At 42.3% G+C, this 17,936-nt stretch overlaps 1 long non-coding RNA gene across 13 annotated transcripts in view; it reads left to right on the top strand.

The window, feature by feature from the left end:
• Window positions 1-17,936, top strand: part of LOC133772010 (uncharacterized) — a 216,357-nt gene that overhangs the window by 21,535 nt on the left and 176,886 nt on the right. For all 13 annotated transcript variants that reach the window (XR_009867665.1, XR_009867661.1, XR_009867659.1 and 10 more), the window contains exon 2: window positions 1,714-1,778. This is a non-coding gene — a long non-coding RNA (uncharacterized LOC133772010). The remainder of the gene's footprint in view (window positions 1-1,713; window positions 1,779-17,936) is intronic.

Here is a 17,936-nt window from a genome sequence, read left to right as displayed (position 1 = left end):
GAACTTGGTGAGATGCAAGGCCTCTGTTTCTAGGTGCCTGATCTTACTACGCCATAATGCAGTGATCACAGACTTTCACAGCATAAGGGAGTTTTTTATTTACTCTAAAGTGCTCTGGCTTCCAGCTTCAGCAATTGAAAGATGTAGGACACAGTGGATTAGCCCTAGGATAATAGGATTGAAAGCTGATCTTTTTTTTCCCAGCTAACTCTAAAAGTCCCAGAAAGTAGAATTCTTTGAGGTTGTCAGTTTCATTAGTGAAAATTGTTTGCCAGGAGTTACATATTTAGTGGCTGAGAATTTTCCATAATGGTGAGGCTGGAAATATGAAGGAGCTAAGAAGTTATTTTCAATCAGAAATTTTTAGGTATCTCTGTTTCATGGTCTCTTTCTCTGTTGTCCTGGACATTTCCTGAGTTCGTGGAGTCTCAGTTTTCTGGATTCTGGACAGAATACCCATTCTTCTGTGCCCCTTACTTTTCTTTTTTGTCACTGTGGACTTAAACAGAACTTTATTTCTTTACTGTCTGCTATTTTTTTTTCACTCTTTCTGGAGGGAGAGGAGAATGTGGTTAACCTGTATTGTGACTTACAAATTTGAATAACTTCTTAACTGTTGAAATAGAGTTGGCTATGGCAAGTACCCAAAATTAGCCTTTATAGTTCGAGTAAAATTTGCAGTGACCTTTTCATGACATGTGCTGTTAATGTAGTTTTAGAGAAAGTCTTAGCACTTAACAAGTAGAAATGACATAATTTCTGTTTATGACAGCAATAGTGCTTTTGAAAGCACATATGATTTTTCCCCCCTGCCTTTAGGTATATAGTGATGCTTAATAATTTAGAAGCTGGGAAAAGTTAGTCTGAATTTGTAGTCACTTTGAAAAGATGAGTCTATTAAAAGAAAGAATAAGTAGCAGTGTAAAATTCCTCATGGACTTTAAAATGTCCTAATTTGTGTGCATGGTCCTAAATACCTATTTCCCTTGCTTTTGAGTTATATTTTGTTGAAAAGTCCTTATTGAAAGAAAAATTACAGATTCAGAAAAAATTCTGAATCTAAGCCATTTCGAGTCTGCTGTTTTGCATGTTTGTTTTGGTTTAAATATAGCATTACTAAAAACAGTGTCATTGTTTCACTTTTCAGTGATACCACAAAAATCTTCTTTTCTAAGCATTGCTATATAAAAGTAAAAGACATTCAGGGTATTTTTTGGTGAATAGAAAATAAATCTGAACAATAATAAGAATTGTGTGTCTTGCTATTGAAGGTTGTTTAAAGTGTACAAAGTGTATTTTCTAAATATGGAGGGAAAATGTGTATTATGTACATTCGGCAAGATAATGATATAGATATTTTTTACTCTGTTGAATCAACCTGTTACTAATTGAAAGTGTTCTCATATAGAAATAATCATACTTATTTACCAGTCTTTGGCCATTGTATGAATGGCAAACAATAAGTATAGTAATCACAGGATGCAGTGGTTTGTTCAAGTACCTTAAGGTGGAATATTAGAACAGTAAGAATGTATCAAAAGAATTCCTAACAGCAGATGACAAACTGCTATTCTGTAGCACCAGGATTTTGCTAACGTCCTCCTGGCTGATTTGCCTGCAATGAACATTTTTCGTTGCCTAGCTTTTATGACATCTTAAAAATAGAAAACACAGTTGTGTAAGTGTTTAATGTCATTAACATTTTTCTTTCAGATTACCTGCAATGATGAAATGAAGTAACTCAAGATGAGCAAGTTAAAAGTGGTATCAGAGAAAAGGTAATTCTAAATATTTATATATATATAGAAATTGCAGACATAATTGTTAGAAACTCATTACTTAAAAATACTATTCATGTTTAATAGTATGTTTATATTATTTTGTTAGTATTTATTAATATTAAAACAGTAGTCAGTACACTATGGCTCATGGCCATGTAAGGCCTCTCTCTTTGTTTTGTGTGGCCTGTGACCTAAGAATGGGTTTTATGTTTTTAATTGCTTTTAAAAAGTCAAAATAATACTTTGTGACACCTGAGGACTGTAGGAAATTTGGGTTTGAGTTATGTGAAGAGAATTTTATTGGAACACAGCCCTGCTCCTTCCATGCTGCATTTGCATTGTGGTTGCCAAGTGGAGGAGTTTGACAGACTGTGGCTCACAATGCCTAAAATATTTGTTATCTGGAACTTCGCAGGAAACGTTTGACTTAGGAGTCAGAGCTCATTATATCATCTCTGTGAAAGTTCTTAAGTGCCAAGGAATTGTCTGAAGTTTGGTTAAAAGTCAGGCAAACTGATTCCATGTTCAGGTTTTCTTGTTCAGCCTTGAACAGTCTGCCTAACTCTGTAACACCTCAGTTTTGTCATCTATAAAATTAGTTTAATGATAATACTGTTATAATAAGGATGTGAAGATTAAATAGTGCCTGGCTGACTCAGTAAATGACAGCTTGTTAATATTGATAGTAACCAACATTTCTGTTTTGTTTTTTTTTTCTTTTTAAGATTTTTTTATTTATTTGATAGAGTTACAGAGAGAGAGAGGGAGGTCTTCCATCCACTGGTTCACTCCCCAAATGGCCTCAATGGCCAGAGCTTGGCCAGTGTGAAGCCAGGAGCCGGGAGCTTCTTCTGGGTCTCCCACGTGGGTGCAGTGGCCCAAGGGCTTGGGCCATCTTCCACTGCTTTCCCAGGCCATGGCAGAAAGCTGGATCGGAAGTGGAGCAGCCAGGACTTGTACCAGCACCCAGATGGGATGCTGGTGTCCCAGGTAGTGGCTTTACCCAATACCTCACAGTGCTAGCCCCAACATTTCTGCATTATGGTAGTGTTTTATGTTTACATGTGTGCAACTTTGCATTTTAGCTATGTTTTAAGTTTGCTATATCATGAACAGTAATATGCTATGCTAAACATTGGATTTAAATAAGATTTGTCTGGGGTTGCTAAGTGTTTCAATTATCAACCATGTGAGATAGTCATGCTATCTATCTAAAATTACATTGTTCGCATACTTGTATATTTTCTTCAAGAAGGGAATTAGGCCTTTTTTATGTCTAAAGAAAAAGTGATTTCCTTACTTTATGGATCAAGTCAAGCAAGTATTTAGTTGAGCTATGAGTCTCTAGATCATTATTTCTAAGACTGTGAAGTTGCTTAGAGTTTGAAAATATTTGAAAGAAAGATGATGTAGGTCCTAAACATGTACAGCTTTTTTCTTATTATTCTCTAAATAATACAGCATTACAAATATTTACATAATACTCAGATTTTATTAGATATTATAAGTAGAGATGACTTTAAAAGTGTTGGAAGGAGGTGTGCAGGTTCTGTGTTTTTTGCACACTGTGCCATTTTATGCAAGGGACCTGAACACCTCTAGATTGTCGTATCTAGGAGAATCCCAGCACCAGTCCCTCCAATCGTGTGGCATATTGAGACATGTCTGAGAACTCACAAAACTGTCTGCTAGAGAAACAATACTTGCAGGTATTGTTCTGAATTGTTTGTTTCCTCAAGCTAGATCAAAGTGCACCAATTTCCAGAAAAAAACCTATTGAACCACTTCCCCTATCTCCAGAGGCTTCTCTAGATGCTGTCTTTGGTTGTTTGTTTTTTTATTTTCTTTAGATTTATTTGTCAGCCGAGAGGTAGCTGTTAAATCCTTTTATATACGTAGCTTGGAACTAAATCTTGGAGAATAGAAAAGAAACATAGATACAACAATTAACATAGTGCTTTGAGGAAAATGGCTGTTGAGTGTGTTCCTAAAGAAAAAAAAACCCATTTCCCTTTTATGCAAAGCTTGTAATATGATTGCAAAGAGAATGCCTGACGGCAACTACAATATGATGCCTTACCCAGTGTGTAGTCAAGTGTTAAATTGAGAGGTCCATAGGCCTGGAGAATAAGGTTCTCATCATAGGAGTTTGCTGCATGGTGCGGTCGTGAAGAGGAGAGGCTGGCTTGAAACCTTGTTCCTTTGTAGCATATCTGGAGAGTTGGTGGGATATTCCAATGTGCTAGGCTTAGCCAAGGACTGCAATTCAATGCATTAGATGGGCAGAGGTACAGAGCATGTCAGGGGGTTGATTTAAATGCAATAAGCAGTAGGATACAAGAAGCAGATACTTTCTCTGCTATCAAGGTCATGCCCTGGGTCTTACCACCAGAAGAACCCTTGGTACTAGTTCTGACATTTCATTTTACAAGTGTATCTTTTATCTTCCTGGCTCACTTGCTTGGAAGTCTGTAGTGTATGAGTTTGATCTCACTTAGAGCTATAATCTGTTGACTTTTTCTGTCTGTCATTCATCTCCCTTCTCAGTTCATTGTTACACACTTCTGCAGGCACATGGGATGTCTCTGCCTTGCTTAGTGTTTCTCCATCACAGCTTGACAGAGCCCCTACCCTGGATAACATTTATGGAGCAGATGAATGATAGAAGATGAATGAACTTGGCAGGTATCACTAAACATTATTGATCGTCAACCTGAATTGAACCCAGTAATCTGCTGTGGTTTGGAAAGTGCATTTTCCCAATTGTTGTAGTAGCTGCTTTGTTCTTTATGTCCTTCAACCTTTAAGATCATCACGGGTTTGATATGTATCATATATCTGCCCTGAGACAATGACCTTCCTTAATAGACCATAGAGATAATGCAATCCATTTTCCTCCGGCTTCTTGTACTGCATTTATAGACCCTGTACTATTAAATCCCACCCTCTCACTACTCTGGTTATTCACTCTAACAGGGGATGTGTCTGTCTTGTCAAAGAGCATGGGGCTGGCATTGTTGTGTAGCCGATAAAGCTGCCACCTATGATGCCAGCATGTCATATGGGCCCAGGTTCTAGTCCCAGCTGCCCCACTTCCCATCCAGCTCCCTGCCATAATGGCCTGGGAAAGGCAGCGGAGGATGGCCCATGGTTTGGGCCCTCCTAACCATGTGGGAGGTCAACTGGATGAAGCTCCTGGCTTTGACCTAGCTCAGTCTTGGCTGTTAGGGCCGTCTGAGAAGTGAACTAGTGGATGGAAGATTTTCTCTCTTTTCTCTCTAACTTTCAAATAAATAAAACTTTTTTTTTTAAATACAACAATACTGTCACCTATATTCTAGATTTCACACCCCTCTCCTGCTATCCTTTCTTTTCAGGATCTTTTAATCATTCTTTATTCCAGTGTCTTGAATTTTTAACTCCCATTCCTTATCACTTAAACATGATTTGGGATTTCTGATATTCCGCTCTGCTCTTCTGTTACTACCCAATTTATTGGAGTGCCCTAAAAGCCAAGAATTTTGAGATAGTCTATAAATGCAATCCACATCTCATTTAGTACTCTCCATCCAACTGCTCCTGTTTATATTGTGTATTATCCACTGCACCAACATTTCTTACTTGGCCACTCAGAAATTTTTAAACAGCCTTAGTGAGATGTCACTGACATGCAACAATTATGTATGGTTTTGATGTACAGTTTGGTAAGGTTTGACCTTGTATACCTGTGAAGCTATCACCTCAAACAAAATGATGAATATATTCATCACACCCAAATGTTTCTGGGTACTCTTCTATTTTTTTTTTTTTGACAGGCAGAGTGGACAATGAGAGAGAGAGAGAGACAGAGAGAAAGGTCTTCCTTTGCCGTTGGTTCACCCTCCAATGGCCACCGCAGCCAGCACGCTGCAGCCGGCGCACCATGCTGATCCCAAGGCAGGAGCCAGGTGCTTCTCCTGGTCTCCCATGGGGTGCAGGGCCCAAGCACTTGGGCTATCCTCCACTGCACTCCCGGGCCATAGCAGAGAGTTGGCCTGGAAGGGGGGCAACCGGGACAGAATCCGGCGCCCCGACTGGGACTAGAACCCGGTGTGCCGGTGCCACAAGGCGGAGGATTAGCCTGTTGAGCCATGGCACCAGCCCATCTGGGTACTCTTCTGAAAGCCTTCCCTCTCACCTTGTCTTTCACTCCAGAAAACCACTGGTCTGTTTTCTGTCTGTATGAGGGTGTTTTTTTTTTTTTTTTAAATTTTTCACAGGCAGAGTGGACAGTGAGAGAGACAGAGAGAAAGGTCTTCCTTTTGCCGTGGGTTCACCCTCCAATGGCTGCCGCGGTAGGCGCGCTGCGGCCGGCGCACCGCGCTGATCCGATGGCAGGAGCCAGGTACTTATCCTGGTCTCCCATGGGGTGCAGGGCCCAAGGACTTGGGCCATCCTCCACTGCACTCCCTGGCCACAGCAGAGAGCTGGCCTGGAAGAGAGGCAACCGGGACAGGATCGGTGCCCCGACCGGGACTAGAACCCGGTGTGCCGGTGCCGCAAGGCGGAGAATTAGCCTAGTGAGCCGCGGCGCCGGCCGAGGGTTTTTTTTTTTAATATTTTATTTATTTGAAAGAGAGTTATAGAAAGAGGTAGAGCCAGAGAAAGAGAGAGGTCTTCCATCTGCTAGTTAACTCCCCAAATGACTGCATCGGCCAGAGCTGAGCTGATCAGAAGCCAGGAGCCAGGAGCTTTCTTCAGGTCTCCCAAGTGGGTGCAGGGGCCCAAGAACCTGGGCCATCTTCTACTGCTTTCCCAGGTCACACCAGAGAACTGGGTCTGAAGAAGAGTAGCCTGGACTTGAACCAGCCCTGCAGGCTAGGGCTTTAACCCACTGCGTCACAGGCCCAGCCCCAGCCCCAGTATGTTTTTTTGTTGTTGTTGATTTTTTTTTTTTTGCTTTTCTAGAATTTTCTATGAGTGCTAAGCAAAGTCTTTTTTGGCGATGTGTGTGAGGGCGGGAGATGCATGGGTCTTGCTTTTTTACTCTGCACAGTTGTAGTTCAGTTCATCTCTCTTGAGATTTATCTCTGTTATAGTGTGTATAATTCATACTTATTTTTCTTTTAAAGGATTTATTATTTGAAAGGCAGAGAGATAGGGAGAGAGGGAGGGTGGGAGAGTGAGTGAACACATGCTTTCATTTGCTGGTTTGTTCCCAAATGCCCACAGTAATCAGGACTTGGCCAGGCTGGACCCAGGAGCCAGGAGCTCTATCTGGGTCTCCCATGTGAGTGAGGGGAACCCAGGTATTTGGGCCATTGTTTGCTGCCTTCCCAGGTGCATTAACAGGAAGCTGGATCAGAAGTGGATTAACTGGAACCCAAGCTGACACTCTGTTATGGGATGCAAACGTCTCCAGTCAGTGCGCCACCGTGGCTTCCCCGCCCCATACTTTGTTTTGATTACTGAGTAATATTCTAGAGAATAGAACATTACATTTGCTTGTGCATTTATCCTCTGGGATGCTTCTAGTTTCTGGCTATTACAAGTAAGTATGTATATACAAGTACAGCATCCATGTGTAAGTACATGTGTTTGGATATGTGCTTTCTTTTTTCTTGGTTAAATAGGTAGGAATGGAATGACTGAATCATAGGATAAGCCCTTTTTTAAAAAATTATTTTTATTTGACAGGCAGAGTTATAAATAGAGAGAGAGAAAGAAAGAGAGAGAGAGAGAGAGAGAGAGAGAGAGAAAGGTCTTTCTCCCATTGGTTCACTTCCCTTATAGCTGCTATGGCCGACGCTGTGCGGATCTGAAGCCAGGAGCCAGGTGCTTCCTCCCGGTCTCCCATGCGGGTGCAGGGACCCAAGCACTTGGGCCATCCTCCGCTGCCCTCCCGGGCCACAGCAGAGAGCTGGACTGGAAGAGGAGCAACTGGGACAGAACCGGCACCCCAACCAGGACTAGAACACGGAGTACCGGCACCACAGGTGGAGGTTTAGCCTAGTGAGCCACTACGCCGGTCAGTTGTATTCTTATTTATTGGTTTACTTGTCCACTTTCTTTCTTCTCTTGGCTTGGATCCATGTAGCTCTGGCCGTTGCAGCCAAATGGGGATTGAACCAGCAGATGGAAGACCCCTCCCACCTGCCTCTGCCTCTCCTCTCTCTCTGTAACTTCGACTTTCAAATAAATAAATAAATCTTAAAAAAGACTGTCCTAAAGAAACTGATATTTTATCTCAGGAGAATGTTAGACAAACAGAACTCCAGTATTTATCTGTTAAGCATATTTTTCCATGCAACAAATCTGAACTTTGAACATCTACTTCATTTTTTCTTGAATAGCACTCAATCCAATGCCCTTCTTATCACAGAAACAAATTATAACCTAATCTGGAAAATCAAACATCTCTATCCCCATGTCAACATTTTTTTTTGTTTTAGGAATTAGCAAATATTTAATACAAGGCCAATCACTGCATTGTTTTTATTAAGAGGTAGAGAGAGATAGAGAGATCTTCCACTGGCAGGTTCACTCTCCAGATGGCTGCAACAGTCAGTGTGGCATCAGGCCCAAGCCAGGAGCCAGGAGCTTCTTTCTGGTCTCCGAAGGAGGTGGCAAGGGCCCAAACACTTGGACCATCTTGTACTGATTTTCCCAGGTTACTAGCAGGGAGCTGCATCAGAGACTTGCATGAACGCCCATATGGAATGTCAGCATTGCAAGCTGCTACAGCTTTACCGGCTACACCACAATGCCATAAAATCTCCCATATTTTAAGGTTACCTGATAAACCACCTGAATCCCACCTGGAAATTTAATTTTCTTAAGCAGTGTAAAGCAACATAATCACAGATTCCAGAAATTAGGCTTGGACATCTTTAGGAAGCCCTTAATGTGCCTATCACATGTTCTGAACACCTTGAAACTGTCAGATTCAGTTAAAAGGCAATTATATGCTGCCTACAAGAAACACAACTTATTTATTTATTTATTTATTTAGTTAGTTTTGAAAGGTCAAGTGACAGAAAGGGAGCAATCTTCAATCCACTGATTCACTTCCCAGATGGCCACAATGGCCAAGGCTAGTCCTGGCCAAAGCCAGGCGCTCAAAACTCCATCCAGTTTCCCACTTGTATAGCAGGAGGAAAAGCACTTGGGCCATATTCTTCTGCTGTCCCAGGCACATTAACAGGGAGCTGCGTAAAAAGAGAAGCCACTGGGTCTCAAATCATTGCTCCAGTATAGGATGCCAGATGGCATTTGGCAGCTAGTTCACTGTGCCACAGATCTGGCTCCTAAGAACCTATTTTAAATATAAGGCAGGGGCCTGTGCCATGGTGCAGCAGGTTAATCTCCTGCCTGTGGCACTGGCAACCCATATGGGTACCAGTTCTAGTCCCAGCTAAACACAGAACCAACAACGCTTTAGTTTTATGAGCAGCGAATCATATATAACTGTGCATGACAAAAGACTTTGAGTTGCCATGTTTAAAATTATAAACTCATCAACCAACAAGAGGCACTTGCTTACTTCACAGTATTTTTGAAAGCACCTGTAGGATTTTAACCCTTTAGGTCTCTGGGGCTTTCTCATTTAGATAACTATCATGTCTACTAACACAAGATCATTAGACTTTTTAATTCTCAAATATTTATATTAATAGCATTTTCCATTATAGAAACTTAAAATTTAGTACCACATCATATCTTGACAGTACTTCTAGTATAATCCAAATAGCCTGATTAGTTGGTGTCTCTATAAGATGAGAGACATAGGTCCTTCGATTTTTTTCAGTTGGGCCCAAACTGGAAAAACCAAAGTCCAAGATTTACTGGAAATTTTAGAGTCCAGATTGTTTGAAACTTTGATTTTTTGAATGTCTGCCAAGAATGCCAAGAAGGCTCAAAATCCAAAATACCTGGTTGAAATAAGATTCCTTAAGGATGGCCCAAGTCCTTGGGTCCTGCACCCCATGGGAGACCAGGAGAATCACCTGGCTCCTGCCATCGGAACAGCGCAGTGCGCCGGCCGCAACACGCTACCGCGGCGGCCATTGGAGGGTGAACCAACGGCAAAAGGAAGACCTTTCTCTCTGTCTCTCTCTCACTGTCCACTCTGCCTGTCAAAAAAAAAAAAAAAAGATTCCTTAAAATCATGACATAACATAGACCAAATTTGATCATTGTTACAGGTGATTATTCAAATCTTTGAAAATAAGCACATATTTAAATAACCCATAGCTCTTAATAAAAATTCAGCTGTTTTTGAACAATTAGACATCAAGAGAACATAATAGATTACTTGAACACATTGCTTTAACAGAGAATCAGATTTTAATTCTATGTCAAAGAGAAATTGAGCTTCCTGTGATCTTTTGCTGTGAGGTTTCCTTCCTTTACCTTCTTTCATATTGATGACCATGTTTCTGTGTTTCTGTGTGTAACACATCTTTAAGCATCTTTTGCAGGGCAGGACGAGTGGCAACAAATTCTTTCAATTTCTGTTTGCTATGAAAAGTCTTTATTTGACCTTCATTCACAAATGAGAGCTTTTCAGGATATAATATTCTGGGCTGGCAGTTTTTCTCAGTACCTGGGCTATGTCTTGCCATTCCCTTCTAGCTTGTAGGGTTTCTGATGAGAAGTCTGCTGTGAGTCTAATTGGAGCTCCTCTGAGAGTAATCTGGCGTTTCTCTCTTGCACATTTTAGGATCTTTTCTTTGTGTTTCACTGTGGTGAGTTCGATTACAATGTGAGGTGGTGAGGATCTCTTTTGGTCATGTTTATTAGGGGTTCTATAAGCTTCCTGTACTAAGATGTCTCTGTCCTCCAAACCTGGGAAATGTTCTGCTAGTATCTCACTAAAAAGGCCTTCTAATCCTTTCTCCCTCTCCATGCCTTCAGGAACTCCTAGAACCCGAATGTTAGGTTTTTTAATAGTATCCTGTAGATTCCTGACAATATTTTTTAGATTTCTAATTTCTTCTTCTTTTCTTTGGTTTGCCTGTTTCCTTTCCTGTTCTGTCTTCTAAGTCCGATATTCTCTCTTCTGCTTCACCCATTCTGTTTTTAAGGCTCTCTAATGTGTTTGCCATTTGATCTATTGAATTCTTCATTTCATTATGATTTCTTGTCACTATCACAGTTTCTTGTTCTACTAGTTGTTTCATTTCATTTTGATTCCTCCTTAATATTTCATTTTCACGAGAGAGATTTTCTATCTTGTCCATGAAGGATTTCTGTAGTTCAAGAATTTGTTTTTGAGAACTTCTTAATGTTCTTATCAATTTTTTGAGATCTGCTTCTTGCATTTCTTCGATCTCATCATCTTCATAACCTTGAATTGGGGTGTCTTTTTCATTTGGGGGTGTCATAGTGTCTTCCTTGTTCTTGTTACCTTGGTTTTTGCATTTGTTGTTTGGCATGTTGGAGATATTTGGTTTCTTCACTGTGGTGTTTTTTCTTGTTATACTATGGCTCTATATTAAGTGGACTGTCTGCTTTTGATGGAGCCTTAGAGGCTTGAGATGAGTGTGGCCTGAGAGCTGTGTTTGGTTCCTCAGGGTTGAGGGTGTGCCAAAGGTGACACTCCCAGGTTAGGTGTGGTAAATCTCTCTTTCTTTCATTCTTTTTTTTTTTTTTGATTCAAAAGTGAAGTAATTCCACACAGCTGAATGGAATTGGAGGTAGTTAGCAGGCGAATGATATACCCACAGGAGCCAGAGATTAGACGCTCTTTCCCAAGGACCACACAGGCAATCTCTGCTGCCCTCAGTGTGGGCTCCAATTCTCCTGTAGTCTCCCACTGGGTTGCCAAGTTAGATCCTAATCTCCTGTTATTTCACCCCCCCAGAGTCAGGTTTTTCTGCTAGGCTCAGGGCCGGTGCAGACCTGAGGTCACCCTGCTTATGAGGTATGTCCAAAATGGTGGCTGCTCTTTGTCTTGCTCGCCTTTGAGGGGTGAGCGGAGAGAGAGAAACTCGTGTCCGTATCGGTCACTTTTTTTTCCTCTTTCTCTCTCTTCTAGTTAGCCTAGTGAACTTTTCCCCACGGAGTTTCAAGCCTCGTTCCCACTAATCTCCTCTTTCCACTTGCCTGCTGGTGTCTCAGGCTATTGAGGTTCAGCTCAGCTCGCGTTTCAGCGCTGGTGTGTTGAGTCTGCCGCTGGTGTCCTGAACTTGGGCTCCCACGCTCTCCACGCAGGTCCACTGAGAATCACTAGTTCCGGAAGAGTTTCCTTTGCTGTTTCTTCCCCCACTCTTCCTTGAACCTGCAGTATCTCCACTTTTATTAAACTGTCTCTTCCCGGATTATCAGTGTGCTCCCTTCCTATTCCGCCTTCTTGCCTCATAGTTTATTTCAAGAAGGGGCAGTAAGGACATAGAAGGCTTGAACATAGTAGCAAACTATTTGGCATAATTAACATCTGTAGCATATATCCCAAATCAATAGAAGGTACAACTGCATGGCCAAAATTAAGAAAAAAATCACAAAAAAGTTAAAACTTCAAATTAGATGAAGTATATCCTCCTATAATAAAAGAAGTATTATAATCAATACCAAAAAGTGTGAAAATACATAGATATTTAGAAATTAAATGTAATCTTAGAATTAATGAGGAACTCTAAAGGAAAATTGGGAGGTATTTTGAGTGGAGTGAAAAGCAAACACAAAACAGTGAAATTTATGAGATACAGTTATAGCAGTCGAGATAAATTTCTAGCTCTAGGTGTCTATATTAGAATACAAAGTTCTCAAACCAGGAACTTAGCATTCTACCTTAAGCAATTTTTAAAAAGAGTGTAAAAGAAAAAGGAAGTAAATAAGTAAAAATGAAAGAAATCACTTAAACAAAAAAAAAAAACAAGAAAAAAAAATCAGTGAAACATCTTTTTTTGGTCACATAATGACACATGATAGCAATATATCAAATATAGAAGTCAGATGGAAGTAAGTAGCTAAATCTGTGACATCAAAATAAATGTTGACAACAATAGGTTATATTGAATCAAAGGGAAACCAAGAGTCTATGTAGATAAAAATAGCAAATAAGTAAATATAAAATCTGATGTGGAATGGGATATTTTGGTTTTGAAATGAGGCATTTAACTTTATTGGGAATGTTTAAATTTTGACTCAGAATGTGAACACACACAACTAACATAATAAAACATTCATTTCAAAATTAAGGTTTTTTTTTTCTTAAAAGTTTTTATTTATTTGAAAGACAGAGTTACAGAGAGGCAGAGGCAGAGACAGGGAGAAAAGTCATCCATCTGCTTGGTTCACTCCCCAAACAGCCACACCAGCTAGAGCTGGGCCCATCCGAAGCCAGGATCCTGGAGCTTCTTTTGGGTCTCCCATGTGGGCACAGGGCCCAGGATTTGGACCATCTTCTATTGCTTTCCCAGGCCAGAATGAAGAGCTAGGTTGGAAGTAAAGAAGCCAGGACTTGAACCAGCGCCACATGGGATGCCAGCACTGCAGGCGGCAGCTTTACCTGTTAATGCCATGGCACCATTCCCCCCGCCCCCCTGAAATTAAGTTCTTTACCTGAAAGATCTTAAAGTCCCTGTGGGGGTTGTGTGGTACACTGGGAGCATTCTAGATTTCTCTGCCCAGTGTTTTTTTCTCTCTTATCCATAGAGTAGCTGACTAGCTTTGGGGAAAATAGAAGTAGTGTACAATAAAACTTTCATTAGTTGCTTATATGCCCCAGTGTTATTACTTGGTTATGGGAATATAAAAGGAAGAGTAGATAGGAGAAGGAAGAACTACTTAAAATTGGAAGAGTTTACAATGAGGATGAACAAGCCGTTAGTTTCAGTTGCTTAAAATTCAGAGAATTCACTACCGAAATAGCTAACCACATGTGTCTACAGCTTATCTAAGAAAGCTGGAGAAAAAGTAGTAGGCAACAGGCAGAACCTTAGGTTAGGAAATGATCAAACATTTAGGAAACCTTTATCCTGTCTGGAATGGGATAAGGTTATAAGCAAGTAAAATTATTAACAAATATGGTAAGCAAAACATTGTTTCTAAAAATTAGAAACGAATCAAATACCAACAAAAGGAAGAATATTCTATCACTTAACATGCTATTATAAAAATATTATTCATGAAAGTACTTTTTAAGCACATGATAGTAAACAAGCATTAAAAAAAAATTAACAAGGAGCTGATGCTGTGGCATAGCAGGTTAAGCAACCACCTGCAGTGCCGGCATGCCAAATGGATGCTGGCTCAAGTCCCAGCTGCTCCACTTCCAATCCAGCTCCCTGCTGATGGCCTGGGAAAACAGTGGAAGATGGCCTAAGAGTGTGGGTCCCTGCCCGCGTGTGGGAGACCTGGAAGAAGCTCCTGGCTTCAGATCGGCGCAGCTCTGGCCCTGCCATTTGGAGAGTGAACTAGCGGATGGAAGATATATATATATATATATATATCTCATATGGCCTCTCAAATAAATACATAAATCTTTAAAAAAAATTTAAAAAGCAAGTTCTGGGAAGAGCCATCAAAATGTTAAGAACAGTTGTTCTCAGTAATTCTATTTTCCAGACCCTGTGAATTTGATCAATAATATTTTCATAAAAATAAAAATAAATCACAAAAAGGATTCCTTTCCACTTCTTAAGAATTCACAGTTAACAACTCCTACCTAACAAAGAACACCAGCCCTCAATAAATGTGTGACTATCTCTATACCCACATTACTCTAAGTAGTTGTCTGAGATTCTGTGCCCTATAAAATGCCTGTGGAACAGGCCTTGGTCTTACCGTCCTGGCTCTTAATGTCATGACCAAAGATTCTGCTTCCACCCTCAGCAGTAGGCCTTGTCTCTGTCCACTGACCCTAGGCCTCAGAGTTTCCAGGTAAACCATTCCTTATAAACAGACTTCTGGCCGACACCAAAAATCATCCGCAAGCTGTAACACCCTGCCACAGACGCCAGTACAGGAGTGAGGAGAAGCTCCAGACCGGGAGCAACACTCCTACCAGACTCTGCCGGTCCCTCAGGCAATGGGACGGAAGCACCTGCTGGCTCCTCTGAACACGAGCGGCGGCTGGCGAGCTCCCGTGCAGGCCCTGCTCCTGGGAGGACGACACCTAGCGTTCGGACTGGCACTCTGACGATGGACACCGTCCTGCTGGCCCGCGCAGGCATTCCATAGCACTGGACCCTCTGGGGACTGGCAGAGCCCATGTGGTGACTCTGTCCGGGCCCTCAGCCCATTCCTGGAGTTGAGCGGTAGAGCGGACAGAACTCCTGCTGTATTGTCCACTCCAGTCTTAGGGCCCATCCTGTCCGTAGCTCCTGGTGTCTCCCCACAGACTGACATCCGAGGCTTTGGTTAAGGTACGTCAAAGGCCGGACCGCCAAGGCCAAGTGACGCCTTAAAGAGCTGGCAGGACTGCTACTGCCTGCTTTTTGTCTCTGTCCAACTCCAAACGTGCCTCCAGCACCCAGGACTCCGCAGCTTCTGAGGCGGCTGCATCGCGGAAGGTTGCACATCGCGAGACTTCAGGAGCGACCAGCCCGCATCCAGGCAGTTAGGGATGAAGGAAATTCAGGAGAGCCCAGCCCTACTGCATTCTGGGATAGAAATGGAAGAGCAAGGAAAAGTCCTCCCTGCAAGGACGAGATGAGTGTCCATGCCCATGCCATGTTTTCGGTAAATCTCAACTCTGGTCTTCCAGACACAATAGAATGCAGAAGCCTGAGGTGAGACTGGGCCCCTCACTGCAATGGGGAGTGAACCAAACAGCGCCACCTTTCAAGCCTCACCCCTGCATGCGGCCCAGCCTCTCTACTCGTGGGCCCACCCATATGTCTCCCGTCCTCACCGACCCCACCCCAGTCCTGGCCCCCAGAGGAAGCCAGGCCAGGGGACCCTCAGAATCCTTCCCTTGCGCATTCATTTCACTAGATGTTCCTGTGCTCTGTTACATGCTAATCACCAAATGCTGGTAACAGAGCAATGCTAAGGAAAGACAATCTCAGTCTGCAAAGGAATTAAGCTAAATATTCTAATTTTTTTATTTCTCACCCTGTGACTGGAAATACTGTAGGGCATTTAACAAATACAAGAAACAACAGAGAATGGATTTTATTAAACTTCTTCTGTTGATAGTATTTCGAACTGGAATGGGAGGACAGATCCCAGCTTGGATGACCAAAGCAGGTGTCCCCGGGAAACCTCTTTCAGTATAGTAGGAAGGCAAGCCTACAGGAGGGAGTGGAGTCACATGCTCTGCAGTATTTTTAAATTATTCTTTTGAAAAGTTACCATCTGTTGGTTGCTTTTTCCTCTGTGCTGGTCTAGCACATTTGTTCAGTGGATGAGGAGGATGAAGAAGTTTGGGAGAGTACAATCCAGCTCTCTGCTGTGGCCTGGGAAAGCAATGGAAAATGGCCCAAGTGCTGGACCCCTGCACCCACATGTGATACCTGGAAGAAGCTCCTGGCTCCTGGGTTCCAGTAGGCTCAGCTCTGGCCTTGTGGCCACCTGGGAAGTGAACCAGCGGATGGAAGACCTCTCTCTCTCTCTCTCTGCCTTTGCCTCTTTCTCTCTTTAGCTCTGCCTTTCAAATAAATAAATATTTCTTAAAAAGTAGTTTAGGAAAGTGAAACTGTTTTGAGTACAAAAGCAAAGGAATTTAAAAAGAAAAATAGGGACCAGCATTGTGTCAAAGCCAGTTCAGCCACCACCTGTGAATCTAGTGTCCCATATGCTCTAGCTCCCTGCTAATGTGCCTGCGAAGGCAGCAGAGGATGCTCCAGTGCTTGGGCCCTGCACCCATGGTGGGAGAACTGCAGGAAGCTCCTGACTCCTGGCTTTGGCCTGGCCCATTCCCAGCTGTTGTAGCTAATTGAAGAATGAACCAGTGAATGGAAGGTTGGTCTCTCTCTCTCCCTCCTTCCCTCCCTCCCTCCCTCGCTCACACTCTCTCCCTCTGTCTGTCTGTCTCTTCTTCTCCCTGTGTAACTCTGACTTTCAAATAAATAAATATTTTTGGCAGAGTTATAGAAGAGAGAGAGAGAGAGAGAGAGAGAGAGAGAGAGAGAGAGAGAGAGAGAGAAAGGTCTTCCTTCCATTGTTTCATCCCAAAAGGCCTCTACGGCCAGTGCTGCGTCGATCCAAAGCCAGGAGCCAGGTGCTTCCTTCTGGTCTCCCACACAGGTACAGGTGCTCAAGCACTTGGGCCATCCTCCACTGCCCTCCTGGGCCACAGCAGAGAGCTGGAGAGGAAGAGGAGCAACCGGGACTAGAACTGGGCACCCATATGGGATGCCAGTGCTGCAGGCAGAGGATTAACCAAGTGAGCCACGGCGCCGGCCCCTCAAATAAATAAATCTTAAAAAATATAATCTAAGCTTCACCAAAAGTGAGTCTATCATCTCCCTGGTGTTCCAAATGCTTGGAAGACACAAGGTAATCACTGGAGGAATGAACAGATGCTCTAACAGCAGTAATGGAACTGACCATTAGTTGTAGAAAGTGAATTTTTTAAAAAGATTTATTTATTTGAAAGTCAGAATTAAACAAAGAGAGTAGAGGCAGAGAGAGAGAGAGGTCTTCCATCCAATGGTTCACTCCCCAGAGAGCTGCAGCTGAGCTGATCCAAAGCCAAGAGCCAGGAACTTCCTCTGGGTCTCCCATGCGAGTGCAGGGGCCCAAGGACTTCTGCCATTGTCTACTGCTTTCCCAGGCCATAGCAGAGAGCTAAATTGGAAGAGGAGCAGCCGGGACTAGAACCAGTGACTATGTGGGATGCTGGCGCTTCAGAAGGGTGTTAACGCACTGCGCCACAGCTCCAGCTCCTGTAGATAGTGAATTAATGTTGCCACTGACATACTTGTGTGATTTCATAAAAGAGGAATCACCTCTTTTTAGAAAGAAAGTGTAGAAAAGGCAGAGAATTGGAGTTTGCCAGGCAAGAAAGATGAAAATATATTGATACAAGCTGTTTGGAGTGATCTCTACAGGTTTGTGGTTCACAGTAGATCATAAAATTATCCTTGAAGGGGAGGAAATTACAAGGTTGTTGCAGGGATAGGGAGAAAATTTAAAGTGGTTTGTAGTTCCTGAATAGGTTAAGCATTGGTACATGAGGGTACAGACTAGAAAGGTAAAGGGTAGAATGTCAAACTATTTTTTTGG

This window comes from Lepus europaeus, chromosome 12 (assembly GCF_033115175.1).
Source record: "Lepus europaeus isolate LE1 chromosome 12, mLepTim1.pri, whole genome shotgun sequence".
Taxonomy (NCBI): domain Eukaryota; kingdom Metazoa; phylum Chordata; class Mammalia; order Lagomorpha; family Leporidae; genus Lepus; species Lepus europaeus.
This window is presented reverse-complemented; position numbering and strand designations above follow the sequence as displayed.